Here is an 8,347-nt window from a genome sequence, read left to right as displayed (position 1 = left end):
TTTCTTAAATTAATTTGCCCAATAATACCATATAAAACATTGAACAACAATTATCACACAATTAGCATTTAATTATACTAAATACTTAATGACAAAATACAATGAAGGATGCACACATTTTATTTTTCTTTTAATAAATGGATTACGGTTCACACGACATATAGACATATATTTTTTTATTTTTTGTTTGAATAAAAACAACCATGGGCAAAATCACAAATAACTAGCAAGAATGCCACGTAAAAATCCAACAAATGTACAGCAAGACCAATTGTTGTTATTTTGTTTCTTTTGGAGCGATTGTCGCGTAAAACAAAAATCACGTGCTCACAATAACATGTTCTTTTGTGATTAGACTAGGGTGCTTAACAGGATAAGGAGGTTATGTTATGAGTTATTTTAGTCGTATGATATTCGTGTGTGATGTTTTTAAGTCAAGCAAGCTGTGGAACAAAAGTTGACAAAGGTCATCACAAGTTACATTCATAAATGTGCAGAAAATTAGGTCAAATATAGATGCGATTTTCTCCCAATTTACATCGTATTATGGGGTGATCTACCTACCAAATTGAATATCTATGAGTCTAGTTTGTAACGCATTAAACTATTCATCTATACGATGTCGGAGTAGAGAGACATTCGCATTTTTACGAGACTGCGTCAAGCAGCTCTCTATAGGACCCACAATGGCGGTTGAGATATATATATATATATATAAGACGCCTCAACCCCATTTTAACTCATTCTTTTTCAGTATCTTCAGATCCTAGACACCTAAAAACACTCTCTCATGATCCAAGACCCAAACAAAGGGCAAACAACACAAATCAAGTGTCGGGAATCCCGTCGCGCTAGTAAATTTCTTGTTCTTCTTATTGTTGTTTATTTTTGGGTGGTTCCAGCTCGTGTGGGAGGTTGTTTAAAGTGTTTTAAGTTCTGTAAAATACTCTCCCAAGGTTTTCATATCAATCGTAGGTTATTTCAAGTATTGCAAATGGATTACACCATATTTCAACATCAAAAGTTAGTTCTAGTGAAGAACAACACCTCTTTGAGGTTGTGTTGTCATTGAGGATAGTTGTGGGCGGTGTTTGGCTGAAATTTCAAGTTATTGCTACTGACTAAGATGAGTATAACAGACTACTAATTGTGCTTAAGCTTGCTTGTAAGTTGGTTAAGTTGTTAGGATGATAAACTACAAGATAATACGTGGATTAGCTTAAGTCACTTCTATAGTGTTGAGCTAAATATAACTAGGATTTCGACTTGAAGCTACTGTAGGAGGTATTTGTATTATGTTCTTTCATGTGCTTTAAGATTATCTTGATGTTGATTAAATTAAATGGGTGGACTAGACATGAACTAGTGAATAAAGTTGCTAATTAAAGATAGTTGGAGTTGTGGATTATTTTCTTATTATAAATATATGGTATAAGGATAGAATCATTGATGAATGACTTCATTATCATGTTAATGATGCTATTAAGTTAATGTAAGAAGTTTATAAGGGGTGATAATGGGGCTGAAGGGTGCTGAAGGAATTCAATCCGAGCTTGCCACTCGTCGTGATATATTGATGACTTGTTAATAAAATATTTTTACCCTACTGTTGATGTTGCTCTTAGTGTATTACTCTGATTTTTTCTGTTGGTATATAGTATTAGAGGAGGCCCTTGTTACAAGGGATATGCTGCCCAAATTTACATAAAATGAGCTACTAGCTTAAGTTATAGACTTAGTCTTTACTCGGCACTGATTTTGAATCTCCTTATGTTATGGTAGACTGAGTTGAGTTGTTTGAAGAGTTGCTTGAAAGCTATTAAAGACTCAATGAGATTAAGGTATGCTAAGGCTAAACCTTTCCTTCATTTTGGCACGATCCCGTAACTACATGAGTTTGATAACGAGGCATAAAGAGAAGTTTGTATTCCTGAACTTATGTATATTATCCTAGTTTAATAAGTTACAGTACTTTCCCTTATCGGGATTTTATATTCAATTAAGTATTATCTTCTTCCAGTCAAGAGAGCAGAGGGTCTATATATATATATATATATATATATATATATATATATATATATATACACACACACAACATTACAGTATTTTTACCACCATCGAGCTATAATCGATGGGCAGGCCCCTAGTGGGCAGCATCTGATTAGATGGTAAGTTATATACCGAGCCTACTGTGACCGAGTGCCTATGAGTAAGCCCAGAATGGCCGAGATATAAAACCTAGTATGGTCGAGCGCCTATGAGCGAGCCTACTACGGCGGAGCAGTTACACATACAGAGCCTTATAAGGCCGGACAGCTATTTTACTTACTATATTGAGAGGGTTGAGTCAGTATCAGCAGGTAAGCATATCTTCAGATTATTTTTGACTCCCAGTTACTTTCAGTTATTTTATTATCAATTCAATTTCAACTTTCAGTTATTCTGTTGCGTTACATACTCGGTACATTATTTTGTACTGACGTCACTTTTTTCGGGGACGTTTCATTTCATGACTGAAGGTCTTGATTGACAGTTGGACAGACCCTCGCAACAGACAGAGTCAAACATCAGCTTGGTTGGTAAGCTCCACTTCCTCGGAGTTACCAGGTCTAGACCTTGGAGTCCATTTTATATATACAGGTTTGATGGGTAGGTCGAGGCCCTGTCCCGACCATTGTACAATTCAGTTATCTCTAGAGGCTTGTAGATGAGTTATGTATTTTTTGTATATCAATAGATGTTCAGGGTGGCTTCGCCAGCCTGCACATTTTTATATATCAGCTTTTGGGTGTATTTACCCCACAGATGAGAGAGGCGTTATTTTTAGACGACACAGAATATGGTCTCATCGGCCTAAGTTGAGGGTTACCTATCCAGAGTTCACAGTTACAGAGTGGTACGCTCGTGCCGAGTATGGCACCGAGTGCCGACCACGTCTCTTCAGGTTTGGGGCGTGACATTTATGTAACAACTTGATGCATAAAAATAATTCATATATTTTTCATAGCTAATAATATATATTTTTAATATATAAAATAAATAAATATTATGCTCAAAACTTATATTTTCTAACAAGTATTGCAGGAAGAAGAATTACTATAGACGAAGACAAAATATGGAACTCTAGAGAAAAAAAATAATGGAATGAAGAAAAGAGGAGAAAAGGCTCGATGCATATGTGGAACACGACAAAGAATCAAAAAAAAAAATGAAGCAAGGATTCATCTAGGCCTTAACTCAAGATTCATCTAGGCCTTAACTCAAGATTCATTTAGGCCTTAACTCAAGATCCATCTAGACTTACAATCCTATAAATACGCTAGCAACACTTAAGAGAAGATATCAAGTATTAAGGAGTAGACATTGTTATCTTGGTCTCTCACTCTCTTTCACTTAAGTTTTCTTCTAGTCTTTTATTTTACAAGTAAAAATAATACTCTTTCAAGAGTTCTTCTTTCTCGTCTTTGTAAAAATTAAATACTTCTTTATGGATAGTTTCTTTTTGTTGGGATAGTTGATGAACCTTGATATATTATTATAATTTCAATTTCAGTTTCATATGTGCTTGTCATGAAAATTTCTATTACAAATCTATTATGTACTAGAATGATAGATTGTAGTTATTATTATCACATTCATCTATTTTATAACTTAATTATTCTTGTATAAATTTTGTAATTCTCACGAAGCAAAATTGATACATTATATAATTATTTTAATAAAATAGAGTGATAGTAATTTGTAACAATCTGTTATTTCGAGTCTTCAATCTTGCTTCTTTCAAGTCTAATCCTCAAGGAGAAATTGACTCAAGCAAGGCGACTGATTCAAAAGTCTTTATCTTATTTCTTTTCAATTCTAATTTTCAAGAAGGGATTGACTCAATTAAGATTAATGACTCAGTGAAAATAATCTCAAGAGATTTTCACTAATTTTAGTACAATTCAGGCAAGAACATTATTTCAGTTTTTACTGTCACTAGATATCAATTAATTAATATTTATAACCTCACTGAGTGATATTAATTGATTGTTTTAGAGTGAGTAAATATAATTGTATTCGCAAGTAGCAATTATTCTTCGGTGAAATATATGTGAAACTGAAATAGTTTTATAATAACATTATTAAGTAAATTTAATGATTCCCAACTTTTTTTAAATATAAATCTTCCGGAAGTTGTTTGATATTATTTATGTAAATTTATAATTCTAAAATCCTACTCTTCTTTCACCAATTTGATTCTCTCATATAGTAGCTAAAATACCATAAATCTGTAGCGTAGATCTTTCAATCTCTGTGGGACAATATCATAAACTATACTATAATTTGACAGAGTACGATCCTTGTTTTTCTATACGCTAGAAGCTCGTCAAATTTTTGGTGTCATTACCGAAAATTGGCATACATCTACTTAAGATTAGATATTTTGTTACTATTTTGAGCACTTAATATTACTATTTATATCTTTTATTTTTATTAGTATCAATTAATACTATAGCTATTATTGTTACAAGTACTGACGTTCAATAGAAGTACTATACAAGTTCTTATCATTGTCGGTACTTCCATCACTGTATCGTACTATTGTCAACTATATTCATAACCATTTCAACTTTTTGTACCACCACTACTGTTATACCACTAGAAATATCAATAGTATTATAGTACTTACATTACTTCTTTTTATTATTAGTAGTGATTTACTATTTACAGTTGTCGCTATTTTCTTTTACATTTTCTTTTTATAACTATTATTTTTTATTAATTCTAGTATAACTACTATTTAAATAATATCATTTTCTTTATCACTAACTACCAGTACTACTTGAGGAGCTAATTTTAATTTTTTTTATATTTTATTATTTCTGGTAGTTTATGACCCGTTCTCCTACAAAAGAATTGCTCAATTACGATCCTAAAGCTGAAAGATTTTTTCGGTTGCGCAGGAAAAAACAAACATCATCTTCTCAAGGCATAGCTTGTAAAGAAATGGAGAACCAGGAAGTAGAGAATATCAACCCACTGGAAATCCCACCACCAGTCCATATAGAAGATCAGTTTGACGAAGTTGCGCCAAGACCAGCAAATAGAATCCTAAGGGATTATGCTAGACCTGATCGTTTGTAATGACTCGACCAGTCGTTTTGAGCATTTACACTTCGCTGGGTAGTTTAGGGGCATGAGTAGCTCCGTATGATGTATTAGGACTTGTGTGCAAAATTTGGGTTCATTTCGAGTTGATTTGATATATTTCGGCGTGAGTTTTTGGAGGTCAAAAGTTCGAAAGTTCATTAAGTTTGATTTGAGGTGCATTTTGTCATTTCGATATTGTTATGTGTTTTGAGGCATCGAGCAGGCCCGTATTATGATATAGAACTTTTTTGGTATGTTTAGACGGGGTACCGAGGGGCTCAGGTAAGTTTCGGATAGGTCTGGGTTGTGTTGCGCTCGTTTTTCTTATGTTTTGACGTTGTTTCTTCAAGCATAAATGGTACCACATTGAACAAATGAGCTCCGATTTCTGTTTTTATTGAAGCATTAGATCCGTATTGTAATTACGGAGTCATAGCAAAAAGAATCGTTAAATTTGGATATCGTATGGATTTTGTGATCATTTTACTAAGAATTGGGTTGCCAGATTTTTCAGAGTAATTACGAAATTGTCACTGCTGCATATTTAAAAATCTGAACTATTTCCAAATATTAAAACCAACATATCTCCTTCAATATAAGGTCAAATTGAGTGATTCAAGAGCCTATCTTGACTATAATTTCACAAGGAATCCATTGGAGGTATCAAAAGTGAGTTTCGAGATCTTTTGTCACAAGAAACGAGGCAGAACAGTGTTAAAATGAGGTTTTATGCATTTGATATATTTTGAGTTGGGGAGCTCGGAATTGGGCAATTTTTCGAGGCACTTTTTAGCATATTAATTAGGGTAAGTGTTCTCTACTCGGTTTTGGTTATATTTCTTGAATCTATCTTCGATTTTATCTTTTGGTTGATGAATTTTGAAGAAGAAATTGAGGGTTTTGGCCTAAAGTTTCATAATATGAATTTTTGAGTTTTGAACACCGATTCGGAGTCGGATTTGAGTGAAACTAGTATGGTTGAACTCGTAATTGAATGAGATGACGTATTTTGTGAGTTTTGTCGGATTCCAAGGCGCGGGCCCGGGTTGGGCTTTTGGCTAATTTTGGGCTCTTGATTAAAGATTCGACCTTTTCTGATTGGGATTGATTCCTTTAGTATTTTTTTATGTATTTGAATTGTTTTTGATTAGTTTCGAGTCATTCGGAGGTCGGAACGCGCGCGATGGGATTCTTGGAGCATCGCTTGGCTTGTCGGTGTCGGAATTAGTTTGTTTAAGATAAGTAACTCTTCTAAGCTTAGTGCTAAGGGTATGAAACCCTGAACTATGTGTTATGTGATTGGTATTGAAGTGACACACATGCTAGTTGACGAGCGTGTGGGTGTCCACCCTGTGAAATGGAACTCTGTTGTTCCTATGGCCCTATACAGTGGCCCTATTTTGTTGATATTTGTGTTTTCATCATGTGATAAAGTAATTGAGCTGTCAATCATGCTAAATATCATGTTTAGACTTTATGCTGATATTGTTTGTAACCATAGTGGTTATTTCTTATTGTCATCTCACTAATTTCCATTGATATTTTGTACTCAGTCATATTCATGCATTCATATCGTATCTCAGTCTCAGTTGTTGTTGTTGGTGCATCATATCATTATTGTCGAGCTAGTTTTATTTTGAGCCCGTGAGTGAGACCGGAGAAGGCGATGACTAGTGAGGCCGAGGGCCTGATTGTGAGGATATAAATATATATGGATTGGGCTGCACGCCGCAACGATATATGGATTGGGCTGTAGATTATGTAATTGTTCCATGGCTGCTTTGTAAACTCCATTCGTAGAAGCTCATAATTTATACTACCAGTATTTGGAAAATATATAAGATTTAGATAATTCTCTTATTTAATTGTCTTATTAAGTTAAATGAAACTGGATAATTGTTAATTGTCTTACCTAGCGAGTTGGGTTAGGTGCCATCACGATTGGTGGATTTTGGGTCATGACAAGTTGGTATCAGAGCTCTAGGTTCATAGGTTCTACAAGTCATGAGCAAATGTCTAGTAGAGTCTTGCGGATCAGTATGATGACGTCCATATCTATCTTCGAGAGGCTACAGGATATTTAGGATATATTTTCCATCTTTCTTTCCTTATCGTGCGACATTGATTCAGCTTGAAGCATGACTCTTTGAATTCCTTCAACACATTCGTATGCGCATATGAGCGCTCGGTATCAACTGTACATCGACGTCTTGTGATTGCATGGAAGAGGTGCGAGATGTAATTTCGGTATGCAGATGATGGGCTAGTCTGAAGGACTTGAGTCTGGGTTTTAACTGTGGTTTGAGAACACATGTGTTGATTGTGTGAGCACGTGCTTTTAGATTTATATGCCCGGCAGTGTCCCTATTCATAGAATTTATGGCTAGATGGCTATGTGATGAGTATGATGTGACTGCGAGATATATTCATATGAATAAATGTGATAAGAAGGGTCTGTTTGGAGTGTAGAAAGAACTATTTGGTGCTTGATTTCCATTTTGATTTAATGTATAGTCCTGAGTTATGGGTGTGTTGAAGGGTCTTTTCATGTTGTTTAGTCGAGGAGTGAAGTAGATTTCATGTCGTGATATGAGTTCAGACTCAAGAAGATTAAGTGATTGTGTAATGGTTATGACTGTAGAATGGTATAAGGAGATGTTAGCTTGAGGCGAAGCAGGTGGGTTATCTCCTGCGGGGTGTCCTGAGGTTTATGTGACCCCTATGTTGTTTGTTGGGAGTTCTCTTTCACCAGTAAAATATGTGTCGCAATGTGAGTTGGGATCGCTTATGAGAGTGGGCTTGACTGTTACAAGGGTAAATGCGAGATTTGTAGATGATCTGAAAGACTAGATGGTTTGTGTTGCATGAGCTTATGAAGGATTTAGTTTAATTTTACTATGGTATTATGGCAGTAATAGAGTAGGGCATTGTGAGTTTTTGTGTACTTTGATCTATGGCTTTGAGCCAAGTGGGGGAGTCCGTTATTGATAAGTTGATTTCACGGTTATGTATTGTATTGGTTTTGGTTTGAGGTATACTTGTGAATGAGTTATGTTCTAGAGAGGGTGAGATCGAGGATGACTTGAGTTAAGGGAATTCTGGATAAACTTTATGAGTATATGAGAATCACAGAACGATTTGAGTTGTTATTGGTAAAGGATGTAATGTGTATGCAGCAGGAATTTATTTGGTTTCATTAAGGTGGAGTTACTTC

Source organism: Nicotiana sylvestris, chromosome 5 (assembly GCF_000393655.2).
Source record: "Nicotiana sylvestris chromosome 5, ASM39365v2, whole genome shotgun sequence".
Lineage (NCBI taxonomy): Eukaryota > Viridiplantae > Streptophyta > Magnoliopsida > Solanales > Solanaceae > Nicotiana > Nicotiana sylvestris.
This window is presented reverse-complemented; position numbering follows the sequence as displayed.